Genomic DNA, 17,345 nt, shown 5'->3' with positions numbered 1-17,345 from the left:
GAGAGCTGAATTTATGATTACTGGATAGCTTTTATTTTCTCCCAAGTATGCATACTTAAGAGTGGTTGGCAGTGCCTTAAGCTCCAATTTGGGTGCTTCTTTTCTTTCCTCCTTCTCTTCTAGCCCACTTTGAACATGTATTTCAGCGGCTGCAGCTTTTTCGCTTGTTGCTAACTCCTCTTCTGTTGATGCTTCAAGCTCTTCTTCAAGAGTTTCTTGTACCAAAGCTTCTACTGAGTCCAGCCTCATACATTCTCCCAATAAGTCATGTGGGTATCTCATGGCCTTAAACACATTGAATGTCATTTTCTCCTCGTGTAATATGAGGACAAGTTCACCCTTTTGGACATTAATAATGGCTCCGGCAGTGGCTAAAAATGGCCTCCCCAGGATGATAGAGGTCTTAGCTCCTTCTTCCATGTCTAGTACTACGAAATCTGCTGGGAAAATGAAGTCTCCCACCTTCACCAACAAGTCTTCTACTATCCCATGGGGAAATTTGAATGACCTGTCTGCTAGTTGGAGGGCCATTCTTGTTGGTTTGGCTTCTTCAATCTTCATCTTTTTCATCATTGCTAGAGACATTAGATTTATGCTGGCTCCTAAATCACATAAGGCCTTTTCCACAGTGATTTCTCCAATGATACAGGGGATTTGGAAACTCCCAGGATCCTTCAATTTTTGAGGCAATTTGTGTTGGATGATGGCGCTGCATTCTTCTGTAAGTACCACAGTCTCATTATTCTTCCAGCTTCTCTTTTTGGTCATCAACTCTTTCAAGAACTTGGCATAGAGTGGCATTTGCTCGATTGCTTCAGCAAAGGGTATGTTTATTTGTAATTTCTTGAAGATCTCCAAGAATCTTGAGAATTGGTTGTCCTCTCCCTTCTTCTTTAATTGTAACTGCTGTGGGTATAGGGCCTTTGAGAGGCATGGATTGGGTACTTCTCTTTCTTGATGTGACTTGGGGATTGAGGTGTGAGATTCCTCATGTCCCTTGTTTTCTTCATCCAATTCTTTCTCTGATGGTTTCTTGTGGGTCTCCTTCAATTCCTTCCCATTCCTGAGGGTGATGGCTTGACATTCTTCCCTTGGTATTGAGTTAATATTGCTGCAATTGTTGTGCCCAGGGGTTTGCTTGAATAAGAATTCAATCTGTGTTTCCAGTTTCTTGATGGCAGCATCTTGATTCTGCATGTTAGACTGCACTTCTTCCCGAAAATCTTTACTATCATGAATATCTTTGCATAGAATTTTGAGTAGACCTTCAATCTTTGAAAGCCTATCATCTGTGGATGATGGTGGGTTGAGATTAGGTGGTTGAGAAGGTTGACTAGATGGATGTTGGTAATATCTCTGTGATGTGTTGTGATGAGTGGCATTGTTGTTGGAGTTGAAGTTGGAACGTTTCGAATCTTGTCCTTGGTCTTGTTGGTTTTCCCATCCAAAGTTGGGGTGATTTTTCCATCCAGAGTTATATGTTTTAGAGTATGGATCATGGACTTGTCTAGGTGAATTTCCCGCATAGTTGGCTTGCTCCCAGTCACCTTCTTCTCCTATGTTTACTCCTTCATGAGTTGGTGATGAGGTGATGGCTGCTGCAACTTGGTTCTCTTCCACCTTCTTGGTAAGATTTGCTAGCTGCTTGGTGATCATCTTGTTTTGGGCTAACAGTGCATCCATATGGTTTAGCTCCATGACTCCTCTAGTGTTACTTCTTTCAGAGGCATAGAAGTAGTCATTCTCAGCAACTGTTTCAATGACATCTATGGCTTCTTCAACAGTTTTCTTCTTGTTTAAAGAACCTCTTGATGAATGATCTACAACCTTCTTTGACTCATAGGAAAGACCTTCATAGATGATGTGAAGTTGAACCCACTCATTAAACATCTCTGGTGGGCATCTCCTTGTCAAGTCTTTGAATCTCTCCCATGCTTCATAAAGTGTCTCACCATCTTGTTGCCTAAAAGTTTTCACCTCAGTTCTTAGCCTATTAATCTTTTGACGAGGGTAAAATCTTGCTAAAAACTTGTTCACTACCTCCTCCCAATTTGTTAGGCTTTCTTTTGGGAAGGATTCAAGCCACTTTGTTGCCTTGTCCCTGAGTGAAAAGGGGAACAAGAGCAACCTATAGACATCCGGGTGGACTCCATTTGTCTTCACTGTGTCACAGATCCTCAAGAAGGTGGTCAAGTGTTGGTTAGGGTCTTCTTGAGCACCTCCTCCAAATGAGCAATTATTTTACACCAAAGTGATGAGCTGAGGTTTTAGCTTGAAATTGTTGGCATGAATGGTGGGTTTCTGAATGCTGCTTCCACAGTTTCCTGGATTAGGATTGATATAGGATCCTAAGACCCTCCTTTCATGCCCAACCCGGTTTGCATGGCCTTCTCTGGCATGATTATGAGCTTCTTCTTCCTGATTGTTCTCCAAATTCTCTTTCATGTTGGGTTCAAAATACTCTTCCTCTTCCTCAGCACCAACAATTCTTTTTCCTCTTGCTTCCCTTTTTTGTCTCCAAAGAGTTCTCTCAGGCTCTGAATCAAAGGATGTTGAGATTCCTTCTCTTCTCCCTGTCATACAACAAACAGAATGCACAACAGGAGATATAATGAAGACAATTTTTTGTTAGAATGATTGTTAGTGTGAGTGATGCAATTTATCAAACAGTTAGTGGGTTAGTGAGCTGAATTATGGTAAACTAAGAAAGGAGAACAGAAATTAGAGAGGGAAAAGGGGACGAGGAAGGAATTAAAAACAAACTAAGGTAAATTACTGAATATAGAAAAGAATAACGAAAAAAAATGCTCAATCTAGTGATCTTCTAGCTTAATCATTGTTGATTCAAAATCAATCCCTGGCAATGGCACCATAAACTTTATGCATGGAAACTTGTCTCTCAACAAATTTTCCTTCGGCAAATATACCGAATTATCGTCAAGTAAAACTCACTATAGAGTGAGGTTGAATCCCACAAGGATTGATTGGTCAAGCAACTTTAGTTAGAAGAGTATGCTAGTTGAGCTAAATAGAATTTAGATTGAGATGCAGAAATTTAAATGACTAGAAAGTAAATAGCAGAAATTAAAGTGCAGAATCTTAAATGAGGAATTGGGTAATGCTCATAAAAGTAAATGGCAGAAATTAAAGAGAATGAGTAAGATCAGAAATGGGGGAATCATTGGGTTTAGAAGATGTTGCAATTCTCCGAATCAAGTTCATTCTCATCTCTTCCTCAATCAATGCATTCATTGATCTCCTTGGCAATCTTAAGTGATTGAATCCCAATTCCTTGGTAATTCAATCTCTCAAATCTTGATCAATAGCCAATTCCTTGGTCAATTGCTCATGAGAAGAGATGAAGTATGGTCACTGATTATACCACATACATTTCCCAATTCAAGTATTGAGGGGATTATAGTCACATATCCATCCCAACCCAAATTGGTCCAGCATGAGAAAGCAATTCTAGCATGATCTCTTCATTCCTCTTCCAAGGTTCCGAAGAGATCCAATTATGGAGAGTTTCTTTTCCAAGATAACTAACCAATTGAATTAAGTTTGAAAGCTTTCTAGTAAAATCAAGAGAAAAGATAGAAGGAGAAGAATGAAAACTACTATTGATCCATCAAATTATAGCAGAGCTCCCTAACCCAATGAACGGGTTTTAGTTGTTCATAGCTCTAGGAATCAAAAATGGCAGAAAAGAATAATCCATGCTAGAAGTACAGAAAAGTAAATATGCAAAGAGTAGTTCTCCAAGGTGCCAAAAGTCCCTTTCTAGTTCAAAACTACTCCTATATATACTACTCTTCATGATCTTTTAGTGAGTTCTTCAAGTCTTGAATGTGGGCTTTGGACCTTGAGTTGAAGCAATCCTCATCTTTAGTGGGTCCAGCTTGCAGAGAAATATGAATTAGGCTTGGGCATTTAGTGAGATTAATCGTGGAATACATTTCTGGGTGCGAGAACGTTAGTGGCATTTACCTTCTCCACTAACGTTCCACCTTTATATGCCCACGTTATTCTCAACGTTAGAAGTCTTAACGTGACTTCTAACATTCCTTCTCAATTCTTGGCCAACGTTAATGGGACTCACTTTTCCCATTAACGTTGGCTTGTGCCCCTTTCGCAAACGTTAACGGGAATCACTTTTCCCATTAACATTGCTTGCCTTTTGCCTCCTACGTTAGGTCTTACGTTAGCTTAGCTAACGTAGCTCTTAACGTGGGCACCTATCACCTTCGAGAGCGTTAGTGACACTCACCTTTGTCACTAACGCTCTAATTGCCTTAATCCCCTACGTTAGAACCCATGTTAACTAAGTTAACGTGGCTTTTAACGTAGTAATGAAGCCATCTTCCAACGTTAGTGACAAAAGTGAGTGTCATTAACGTTGGTTCTTTGAACCCCACTCCACGTTAACTTTCACGTTAACAATATTAACGTGAGAGTTAACGTAGGCAATGAAAATGATCCAATGTTAGTGACAAAAGTGAGTGTCACTAACGTTGGCAGTGTTGATCCTTGTCCACGTTAGAGATCACGTTAACTTAGTTAACGTGACTCTTAACGTGGGGCATTGCCTAGTTTCTCAACGTTATTGGAGTTCACGTTTCTCATTAACGTGGAGTCTTCCTTTCCTTCTACGTTAAGTACCATGTTAACTTAGTTAACGTGGCTCTTAACGTAGGCTATGAAGTGGCTTCACAGGCGTTATTGGTGATCACTTTTCTCATTAACGTTGCAAGCCAATTGCCATCCCACGTTAGTAGTCACGTTAACTAAGTTAACGTGAATGCTAACATGATTCTTCCATGCTTTATTTGTCCTGAAATCAAGTAATTAAAGTGCATCAAAGCTCTAGCCAAAATCATGAGATCATGCATCATTAAAATATCATGTAATTCTGGCAAAAAATCTCATGAAATCATGCAAAATTCACAATAGTTGCTTGAATGAAGGTGTAAGTGTATTTTCACCCAAAACTTGCCTTGTTTACTAGGAAAATGCATGAAACTACCCTAAAACAGTAAAGAAAAGGTCAGTGAAACTGGCCTTGATGCCCTGGCATCACAAAATAACTAACTAGCTAACTAACTAAAAGAGATGGTGATAGATGGTGATTGGTAGTGTTAGATGATGGTTGAAGGAGGGAAAGAGAAGAAGAGAAGAGAGAAGAAGAAAAAAATAGAGAGAAGAGAAGAAAAGAAGTGGGTGAAACAGGGCAGAGAGTCACGCGTACGCGTCAGGTCACGCGTACGCGTGCATGGCAGAAATAGGGTGCGACGCGTAAGCATCGCCGACGCACACGCGTGATAGTGCAGAGAGACAGATGATGCATATGCGTGGGTCAAAATTGTGCTAGATGCACAATTTCAGCACACTACGCGCACAACTCCTTGGTTTTTGTACTGGACTTGAAAATTTTGGGGGTGACGCATACAGCTGGTTGGGTGCTCTGTTTTTCAAAATTTTTCAATTTCTTGCACCAAACCAAGCATCCTAAACAGCTACCAAAACACCATCAAACCTTATTTAACATACTAGACTACCGACTAAACTCAACAAACCAAAATAAACATGAGTTTTAGCTTATTTACTAATATGTACAAAAGAAAAAATGAAAAGAGTTTACCATGGTTGTTTTGGTGCATTAGGATCAAACTAACTTGAGGAATTAGTGGGTTTTGTTCAATTGATACATAAGTAAGGTAAAAACTCTAAAAAATCCCTTGATTATATGTGGTTGAGTATTGAGTTTGTGTATATGGATGTAATAATATGTAATAGGTAGTGTATATGTGAATTTGGAATACATTTGAGGAGGTTGGAAACTTGGATTGAGCTTGGGTGTTGAAATCTTGGTGGTGGAGGATTGAGTTTTGGCTAATTGAGGTGTCTTTAGCATAGGGAGGAGCCAAGGTATGGTTTTGGTTTCTCGTAAATAATATATAATATTTCAAGAAAACTTAGGGTAGATGATCATAGGATAGGTTGGAATGTAGGAGTATGTTAATGTTTAGTTGTCTTGATGAAAAATGTTGAATTAGTTTGAGATGGATTGATGATTGATTCTTGTGGTTGATGGTTGATGAAATGATGATTTTGATGATTAATAATGATAGATTGATGATTGAGTATGAAGTTGTGTTGATTATGAATTATTGGGGTTGAACTTGATAAATTTGGGTATTGATGGGCCATGGAATAAATGAGAAGTGTTTAAGTATGTTTTGGATATGGTTGGTTTGAGTTGGAACTTGAAAACCCTTTGGTTTTGAAACGGAAATTGTGAAAGTAGAGGTCTGTGATTTTTATGAAAAATCTAGTTTTTGACCAAAATTCGGCGAGCCATAAATCAGTGTCCAGACTCCCATACTTTTTTAAACTTGATTCAAATGAAAATTGAGTCTGTGAAGTTTACACCGTCTAAATAATGGACTAAAAATAATTTTTAATGAAAGAGTTATGTGCGTTAGAAGTTTGGTGTGTAAAAGTACTTTCTGCATAACTTAACATCTTTTTACCATTTCTGGAGGGGCATGCATACGCGACACAAACGCGGCGCAGACGTTTTGTTCTGTCCAGACGTCTCGCATACGAAAGTGTGTGCATGCATACGCGAGAGGTGAATTTTGTACGCGGCCTATGCGAGCGAGTGGCACGCGACATGGGGCTTCCCTTTTGTCCAGGGGAACTCGTGTACGCGGATAGAGGTCGCATATCCGAGTAGTATAAATTACATCCCGCATACGTAAGATATGGTGTGCGTACACGGCCCTTCAGTTCTGTTTGGCCTACTCACGTATGTGGACAGGGCTCGCGTACGCGAGACCCCTATTTTTGGGAAAGAATTGTATTTTTGTGATTTCAACAGATTTTTCTAACTTCTAAACCTCTATTTTTACTCTCTAGTGCCCCAAAACTTAGTTAATCATAGTGAAGGGGGTGAACCTTGAGAGGGTGGTGGGAGTGAAGAAAGTTGTGAAGTGGTGAATTATGATTGAGGAGTGCTGAGAACACTGAATATGTGATTAATACTAGCCATGATGAAAAAGAATAATTAAACTTGAATGATGTTTTGGCTTGAGCACTTCTTTTTATCTGAGACATGAGTTTTCCTGGGTAGATGCAGTGGCATGCCACCACTTGCTCCAGGTTGAGACTCGATAATCTGTTGACCATACGTCACAAGATGTGGCCGAGCACTTTAACTTTCCGAAAATTCCCCCAATGAGCTGAATTCTTATATTGATTGTAAAAGCTATGCATCGACTCTTGGAGATGCGCACACAGAGGGACTGTTCAGGGTTAGCTACCGAACATGTCGGGTTGGCGTTATAACCGACAGAAGAGACTTATCAGCCATAGGGCAGGCATACATCATATGCACATGTTTGTCTTGTTTGATTGTGCATTATTTAGGTTTGCCTATGTGATTCATTATGCATATTTGCTATATGTTCTACCTACTGTATTTGCTTTCTACCAGTGTTTTCTTTATCTACTTTGTATACTTGTGCAACTGAGAGGCTCCTTGTCTGGCGGAGGAGTGACGAGGGTACTTCCACCAGAGTTTTGGAGGATTGGAGGAAAGGGAAAAGTGAGGGATCAAGTTAGAATTGAGTTAGAATTCAAGAGCCCTGGATAACTTATCTTGCTTATGGTTTTCAATTATAGTTTTAAGTTTTAAATCTAAGTGTCGGAGTTCTAGGATCACCTCTGGCTTTCCCGAGACATTATATATTATGTATGCTGGCACCACTACCATGCTGATAACCTCCGGTTCTCACCCCATACATATGTTGTCTTTTTCAGATGTAGGTCGAGAGACACCTCGCTAGGCATCTGGAGTTTCGATTGCAGCAAAGTTGGGATGTTGGATTTTATGTTTTGTATATGTTTCACTTTTGTCCCTCTTAGAGGCTTTTGGAGAACTAGGAGTTTACTTTATGCATTTTGGATTATCTGGGTTGTATATATATGCATATGATATCCTCCGGCCGACCTTGGCTTCGCAGGCTGAGCCCAGAGCTCAATATTTTGTATCTTTGACACTCTAATTTTATTATATATACATACATACATACATATATATATATATATGTCCTTCTTTTCTTTGTACGCAAGTTTCTGTTATGTGCGTGTGGCACTTTTAATTTTCACGATTTTGTTTAAGCTTTCCTTCACGGCTCCTCTATTATTAAATATCTTCAGCTATATATATATATATATATATATATATATATATATATATATATATATATATATATATATATATATATATATGCAGAATGCAGATGATGATGCAGAATTTACGAATTAACACTGATAAAATTAAAATAAAAGAAAACTAAGAATAAAAAGAGACAATCATACCACGGTGGGTTGTCTCCCACCTAGTACTTTTAGTTAAAGTCCTTAAGTTGGATATTTGGTGAGCTCCTTGTCATGGTGGCTTGTGCTTGTATTGATCCTTGAATCCCCACCAATGTTTGTAATTCCAATGGCCTCCGGGATCTCAAACTAGGCACATACAGCCATCAAGCAATCTAAAGTAAGTGACAAGGCCCCAAAAGTGTTGATTGTTGGAATGAATTCCGGGGTTCCAAACCTTGTTTTTGCACCCATCTTCATGGTGATCATCATTGTTCCAACCGGGTGGTAAGCAATCTGAATTCTCATTGAAGTGGCCAAACAACTTTCTAGACCCATTCAATCGAGCTCTACACCAACCTTCGCATTTCAACTTGGAGCATACAACCATATTGAACCTTGCATGACAACTTTTACCACAACCATCTCTCTCTTACTCTTATAGCCAAAAGAGCTCTGAGTTGCCCATCTGTCTCAAGCGAAGCATATTCAAGTGGGCTAATTAAGCTTAGAGATGAAAGATTTACCCACTTGAATGAAGGAATGGATGGTGATGACTTTGGGGGAGTGGTCTCTAACAACTTTGGTAAGGTGATTTCCAGCTCCATTCCCTTGAGCTCTTCCTTGACAACTTCCACCTCTTTGCAAGCTTCTTCAATTACAACCTCTTTCTCTTGGTAGTTTTCTTCCAATTCAATCTCTTCTTCATTGTCTACCAAGGGCATGGGAGGTTGTGCCTCTGCTTCTTTAATCTCCATCTTTTGATCAACCTCTTCAAAGTCTTTAACTATGATATGCCTTGGAAGTTGTACACCCTCCTCAACATCAATATCAAACATCTTGAAAGGAGGCTCTATGACTTGACTTTTCCATGGAGGCTCTGCATCTCCTAAATCTTCAACCACTTCTTCTTCTTTGATAGTTTCGGCTTTCTCCACTTGCTCTAATACAAAATTAGATTCCTCCTTGATATCTTCCCCTTCATGACAACTTTCCTCAAGGGTCTCTACTACCTCCACCTTTAGGGCCTCCTCTAGCTTCTTATGAAGTATGAATTCGCGAAACTGATCCATTTTGTCCCTAGGACGATCCCTTCTCTCTTGTTTCGGGTCAGTAGTATCATTGAGATCATGTTGTTCTTGGCTTGATGGATATGGGTATTCTTGTATGGAGGGTGGTGATGGGATGGAGAGATCATTATGGGGTTGAAAAGGGGGTGCACTAGAGCTTGAGGGTTGATTGTTGGAGGTAATCGATGATCCAATTTGGGAGATGAGGGCTTGTATAGCGGAGGTCAGACCGGTAAGTGTGCTTTCCATGGTCTTTTATCTTTGTGCAAGAGATTGAAGCATCTCGTCATAGGAAGATGAAGGGGGCAATTGTCTTGGAATTGGGGTGGTTTTATGTATGGTTCATATGGTGGTGGTATGGTGGATAAGGGTTTGGGTCATATAGGGGTATTTGGTGGTAAGGGGCTTGTGAGTATGGTAGTTCAAAGCTATGTTGAGGAGGGGGGTCATAGGCATATGGTGGGGCTTGTTGGTAACTACAAGGGGGTCTACCATATCCATTGTCTTGGTATGCACCTTGGAATGGCTCTTGCTCATTGTAAGTTGGAGGAGGTTGTTGCCAAGAGGGTTGATCAAATCCTTGTGGCTCCACCCATCTCTGATTGTTCCAACCTCGATGCATGTTCTCATTATAGTGTCCATTCCCTACAACATAATTTGAACTAAACTCATAGCCAGAGGGATGAGAATGCATAGTAGCAAATAAAAACAAAAACTAATAAAAATCAATGAAAATAAACTCCTAAAACTCGAAACACTAACAAAGAAATGAAAAAAAACAAATATTTACAATAACCAATAATAAGGCACACGTTTACAATTCCCCGGCAACGGCGCCATTTTGATGAACGGATTTTCTGTCGGTAAAGAATTTCACAAATAAATTCTCGTTGCTAGTATAGTTTCTAAACCAACAAAGAATCCTTTCGTACAAAAACTTGTTTGTCACTAAAGCAAACCCAATAAAAATAAACCGAAGTATTTAAATCTCAAGTCATCTCTCAAGGAATTGCAGGGAAGTGTTCTTGTTATTGGTTATGAGATTGTATCTTTTTGGGGTTTTTGAATAAGGAACAAGAAAAGTAAATTACAAGAATTAAATTAATAACTAAAGCTCTTGGCAAGGTATGAGAACTGGACATCCTATCCTAGTTATCCTTATCAACTGTGATGAGAATTGTTCACTGCTCCCACTTAGTTAACCCTTACTAAATAAAGGAAAGTCAAGTGGACTAATCAATTTGATTCCTCAAGTCCTAGTCAACTCCTAAGGAAAGACTAGCTTTAGAGGGATCCAAATCAATCAGCAAATTTCAATTATCAATCAACAAAGGAGTTTGATAACTCAAGTGTCTCCAATTCATCAACCAAAGCTAAGAATGTAAAAAGCTAAATTAAAATCATAAATATGAAATACTTCAAATTGTATTAAATAGAAAATTAAATCTAACTTGGAGGATTCATAAACCAAATTGAGGAGTAAATAAATCAACAAGAGAAATAGATAAACTAAAGTTCTAGAACTAATAAAAGTATAAGAAAACTAAATTAAAGGAACATTGAACCTGGATTTTGAGAAAAAATTGAAAGAAGAAATCCTAAATCCTAAAACCTAGAGAGAGGAGAGAGTGTCTCTCTCTAGAAACTACATCTAAAACCTAAATTGTGAATAATGAGTAGTGTGTGAATGAATGAATGCATTCCCCCACTCTGTAGCCTCTAATCTGTGTTTTCTGGGCCAAAAAATGGGTCAAAAATAGCTCAGAAATTGCCCCCAGTGATTTCTGATACGTCCAGCACGTGGCGCTGTCACGCGTATGCGTGGATTAAACCAGGTCACACGTACACGTGATCCATGCGTGCGCATTGCCTAGCAGCCTGGAAACTATGGCAAATTATATATTGTTGTGAAGCCCCGGATGTTAGCTTTCCAATGCAACTAAAACTGCCTCATTTGGACCTATGTAGGTCAAGTTATGATCGACTGAGTGCGAAGAGGTCAGGGTTGATAGCTTTGCAATTCCTTCAGCTTCTTGTATTCCTTTCACTTTTGCATGCTTCCTTTCCATCCTCTAAGCCATTCTTGTCCTGTAATCTCTGAAAACACTTAACACACATATCATGGCATCGAATGGTAATAAGAGAGGATTAAAATTAGCTAAATTAAGACCAAAGAAACATGTTTTCAATCATAGCACAAAATCAGGAAAGAAAATGTAAAACATGCAAATACATGAATAAATATGAGAATAGTGGATAAAATCCACTCAATTAAGTACAAGATGTACCACGAAATAGTGGTGCATCAGTGCGACAGTGTGACGGCTTGTTACTATCCTTTGCGTGGGCTCCTGCATCAATGGTGGTGGCTTTGGTGGTCTGCAACGAGGACGGGGGTGACAAAAGTTTGGTTAGTGCCACCGCAGCACGAAGAAATGATGAGTCGGGTTGTTAGGAGCTAGGGCGACACGCATTGGGGGTTTGGGGGAGAGGGATTAGGGTTTGAGGGAGAGGGATTAGGTATTAATAGTGAGACTGAATTTTTTTAACAAAAGTAAATAGCTTCTAACACTCACATGAATTTATGATCCATCTTCTTCTATAGTGTCAATATAACTGAGAATTTTTTCAGAATTTTTGTGTACTTGTAAGTAGTAAAATGGATGTATCTTTTTTTATTATTTTTTCTAATTATAGGAAAACATTATAGTACATTTGGAGTTGTTATACAGTTACATCCATGTTTAGATTCTAACTTCACCCTCAAGGTGACAAACACACATCCTACTTCAGCTTAAGGGGTTAAGTAATTTTTCCCATGCACATTTATGACAATTATATAGTTGGATTAGATTTAGTTTTTTAAGCACATTTTTATTTTGACCTTTTTACATATGTTTTCAACTACTTTTGCTTTGTCCTTCTTTAAATTTACCAAGTATTTCTTTCATAATTTTTAACTTTGTGCTAAACTTTCAATTATGGTTCTTGTTAAAATTGCCTCATCCTAAAGTGTAAAAAAGTGTTAGCATTTTACTTCGATTCTTTTTACTATGACAATTCAAGCTATGAATCGATTAATTTTTGTTATTGTGACAAGTTAAACTATAGATCCATTAATCATCATATAAAGCCAAAATTCCTTCCTTTCGACTCTCTTTCTTCTTAACCTTAGCGATCAATATAACACTCGAGAATGACCTTAATTCCATATTTTGTTCAAAAACCACAACTACAAAAAAATTTGATAATTACGGCAGTTTAAATTTCCATTATTACCTTGAATGGCGACTAATAAAAACTGCCATTCTAAGCACCATTTGGTTATTACGGTGGTTTTTAAAAACCACCACAATTTCCATGGTTAACACGGCGATTTAAACCGCCGTTATTTTTAGATAAAATGGCATTTTTTGGTTGGTTAAAAGGGCAGTTCAAACCACCGTTATTTTCAGATAAACTGGCATTTTTTGGTTGGTTAAAATGACGATTGAAATTAAATCGTCATTTTTACCGGATTAAAATGGCGTTTCATGTTGTTTAAAATGGCATTTATGAACCACCATTTTTACCCTGATAAAGTGGCGTATTTATTGTTTAAAAACAAACCACTATTTTTACCGAATTAAAATGACGTTTAAATTGTTTAAAATGGTAGTTATAAGCCGCCGTTTTTACCAGGTAAAAGTGACATTTTTGTCGTTTAAAAAGGTAGTTTTAACCATCATTTTTATGGTGTTAAATAAATATTTTTTTTAAATTTCACAATAACAAGAAATCATAACCCATAAACAAAATATTACATAACTCATAAATAAAGTATTAAACATGTTATATAGTTTTTTAGTATTGAAAATCAAAAGTAATAATTCTTATGCAAATAAAGTATCAAACATAACTTGATTTTTTAATTCTAAATGTCTTAACATGATTTTTAGTGTGAACTCTGCTTTCTCTTTCTTCTCCACCTTTGACATGCAATCAGCTAATTGAAGCTGAGCTGAATAGTACATTGCTTCTCCCAATGTTAATGATGTTCTTAAGGTATCATCTTGTGTCACATATGCCTATATAAATTCACACAAGGATATATGGAGTTAATGGTCATGCATGTGACCAATAATAATTAGAAGAACCTGAATTTTATTATAATTTGATTATAGTTGAATCAAGAAAGACTAAAACTAGCACGTTCTTCTGAAGTTGTACATTGATGAATTCATAGATCGAGTTCTGCTACAAGAAAAACAATGAATACTGTTGGATTTACCGTCGAAAAAATGAATAAAATCCGATAGTAAGTTATTTACCATTGGAAGGAATCTAACGATATTAACCTCACCGGTAACGAGTTATTGTCGGATTTTTTTGTCCGACGGTAATTACTGTCAGATTCTGCAACGAATTACCTGCCTGAAAAACCATTTGGTTATTGGCAATTTTTTTCGACGGTAGCGTTGCTGCCACAATATCCTATTTTTTACACTATTACCGATGGATTATACCATCAGTAAATCCGACGGTAATGTTAATTTTTTTTAATTTTGTAACACATTTTTTAAATGTTTTCCTTTTTAATTTTAATTTTTTATTTAGTTTATTTTTCACACAATTAGTGGTAAAATTATAAATAACAGAAACCAATTATGTAATATAAAATATCAAATATTCAAATAAATTAAAAATCAAATACAATGAAATAGTAAAAAACAAATCTCTAATCACTAAAGGTCCTAGTAGTCGTCGTCGTCGTCATTTCCATGGTCCAACGACTTCGACTACACATGTTGAACTAAAAAAATATATTAGGATGCCTACTAATGATATGTCAATGAATATAACTAAGTTAATAACAAAATTATAGAAGCTACAGAGTATCCTGGCCTTAGTCTTCATGAAGGTCGTTGAGCTGCCGGTATACATGGACGACCTGGCCAATGCCCTGTTAGCTCTGTTTGTGAGATGTCGATGTATGAACCCTTCATCAGTCTCCTAATAAACGTGCAGAGCCTTCTTAATTTCTGGGCGGAGCTAGGAAGTGAGGTGGTCGTGCCTCTCACGTATATCCTCCAGCATCTGTTGTAGCTGCTTACCCATTCGATGGTCGTATATCTTCCTGATGAGGACATCGTGCTCCTTGTCCCATATAAAGTTCATCTGCACAAAGAAACTTTAAAATTACTTAATTAAAATATATCATATTAAATAAAATAGAAGATATAAACTAGCTAATAAGGTTTGACAATATTAAGTTTTTATCGCCCACTTCTAAAATCATCACTCTCTGATCTCAATAGGGATCTTCTCGTAGCTCGGTCATAGATGGTCATACATCAGTTTGATGACATTGGTCATCTTTTGAGTACATACATTGTTGTTTGGCACAAACCTATCAATAACTCATAAACAAAGCAATATGGAAATATAAATTAAAATTTCAGAAGCGAATAACCGTAGTATATAAAGATTTTTTTAGAAATTTTGGCAGAGTTTTATCTATAATTGGAATGCGCCACAAACTCTATCCATCAAAAATTAACTTAAACAACACCAATTATCAACAATCAATGAACAACATTCAATAATCAAGAAGCAACATTCATAAATCCACTAAATCCACCAAACTAGAATCAATAATCAAGAATCAATAGTCAGGATATATCAAACACTTTCAGCAGTTCAAACCTACAACTCTAAATCCACTAAAACTAGAATCAATAATCAATAATCAAGAATCACTAATCATGAATTATCAAACATTTTTGGTATATAAAAGACTTAAAGTAGTACTTACACCATTCCATCATCAGGCTAAATGGTCATCCGTCCGATGAGAGGTAGTGAGGGGCATCAGCTGGCTGGCTTCAGTGAGAGAATTCTGGTACCGCGATGTCCATTGCTGGAGGCGACATCGCCGAGACAGTAGGCTGTTGAGCAGATGGATGCGGCATCATCACCATATACGCAGAGACGTAGTTGGGGTTGGGGACCATGATGAACAACTATTCTGATGCTTCCACAACCTGTGACGTCACGGGGGTAGTCAGAATAGAGGGAGAAGATCCAGAATTCCCAGGGGTACTGGCAGAAATCCTCCTTTTACCATGACCACAACCACGACCACTATGCTGATCCGCAACACTTCTACCTGTTGTCATGTCTGCAAAGAGCAAGGTTACGAAAACCGGACCGGTCAATGAACCAGTAAAGTAACTGGTTTAATGGTTCAAAGGCTTAACCGGGGTTTAATAGGGGTTCAACTAGTTCAACGAAATATAAAATAAAATTATTAAAAATTTAATATATATTTTTAAATATTTAAATTTAATACTTTTTAAATTGATAAAATTCAAAATTTTATAATTTTATATAATAAATTATCCATTAAAAATTCAAAAACAATTTTAAAAATTAACATTTATAACTAACAAAAATCAAAATGCATATAATACCACAACAGTTGTTCCAATTTCATAAAAATAATAATAAAAATATAACAATAGCATAAACAATGCATTGAAACACTGCACCATAACACCATCAACTTAAAATCAGAAAAATCAATAACCCAGAATCAACAATTCAAAAAAAATCAATCTTACAATATCAAAAAATCACTGAAAAAGATTAAATAAACAAAGACCAAATTGCTAAGCAATCAAAAGATTCAAAATTCAAAAGGGGCTAAGAAATCCAATTAACCAACTTGAAACAACAAAAACCTGAGAAGAAATTTTGAAATTCCAATATCCATAAAATTAATTCAGAATCCAATGTCCATACAATTAACTCAATCCATATAATTAACTCAGAAATAATAATATATACTACAACAATCTAAAAAATTAACAAGAAAAAAACGCAACTCAAGGAGGAGTAGATGAGTGATTATCGGAGGTGATGGCCGAGCATTGTAGAACGGAGGTGACTTGCGAAGAGAGGACAGTTAAGTGGACACACTTGTGGTGGCAAGGAGAATAGGGTTGCCAGCAGAGACAGGACAAGAAGAACAGTGCGATGCAACAGCGGACAATAACCTCGGCAAATGATGCACGGGAATTTGCCTCTCAACAAATTCCTTCCGGCAAGTGCACCGGATTGTCGTCAAGTAAAAACTCACAAAAGAGTGAGATCGAATCCCACAGGGATTGGTAGATTGAGCAATGTTAATTGAAGAATTATACCAGTTGAGCAGAATCGGAATTTAATTGGAATTTGTAGAAAGTAAAATTAGCGGGAAACTTAAATTGCAAGAAATTAAAGGAACGGAAAATTAAATTTGCAGGGAATTAAAGTGCAGAAGCTTAAATTGCAAGTAATTAAATGGGAAGGGGGAATTAGCATGAAATTAAAGAGCAGAAAGTAAATGGAATGGGTAGATCAGAAATAGGGAATTCATTGGGTTTTGGGAGATATTGAATTCTCCGGATCAAATTGTTTTCACCTCTTCCTCAATCAATGCATTCATTGACATTGCTTGGCAACCTTAGATGATTGGATCCCAATGTCTTGGCTCACCAATCTCTCTAAGCATGAATAATTGCCCAATGTCTTCATTTAATTGCTCATGGGAAGAGTTGAAGTTCAGTCACTGACTATACCACACAAATTCATAGATCAAAGTGTTGGTAGGATTACATGTCACTATATCCATCCAAACCCCAATCTAATCCAATGTGAGAAAGCAATTCTAGCATGAATTCTTCATTCCTCTCTCAAGGCTCCAAAGAATTCCAATTATGGATAGCTTCTCTCTTAAGACAACTATCCAATTGAATTAAGACTGAAAGCTTTCTAACAAAAATCAAGAGAAAAGAAAGAAGAAGAAGATGAAAACTACTATTGATCCATTGAATTACAATAGAGCTCCCTAGCCCAATGAAATGGGGTTAGTTG

At 37.3% G+C, this 17,345-nt stretch overlaps 1 non-coding gene across 1 annotated transcript; it reads left to right on the top strand.

The window, feature by feature from the left end:
* Positions 1-1,884: 1,884 nt before the first annotated feature.
* LOC112713927 (small nucleolar RNA R71) lies at positions 1,885-1,992 on the top strand. The gene has a single exon (XR_003158887.1). It is a non-coding gene; the product is annotated as a small nucleolar RNA R71 (small nucleolar RNA).
* The last annotated feature ends 15,353 nt before the right edge of the window (positions 1,993-17,345 follow it).

Source organism: Arachis hypogaea, chromosome 9 (genome assembly GCF_003086295.3).
Source record: "Arachis hypogaea cultivar Tifrunner chromosome 9, arahy.Tifrunner.gnm2.J5K5, whole genome shotgun sequence".
In the NCBI taxonomy this organism is placed as follows: Eukaryota; Viridiplantae; Streptophyta; class Magnoliopsida; order Fabales; family Fabaceae; genus Arachis; species Arachis hypogaea.
This window is presented reverse-complemented; position numbering and strand designations above follow the sequence as displayed.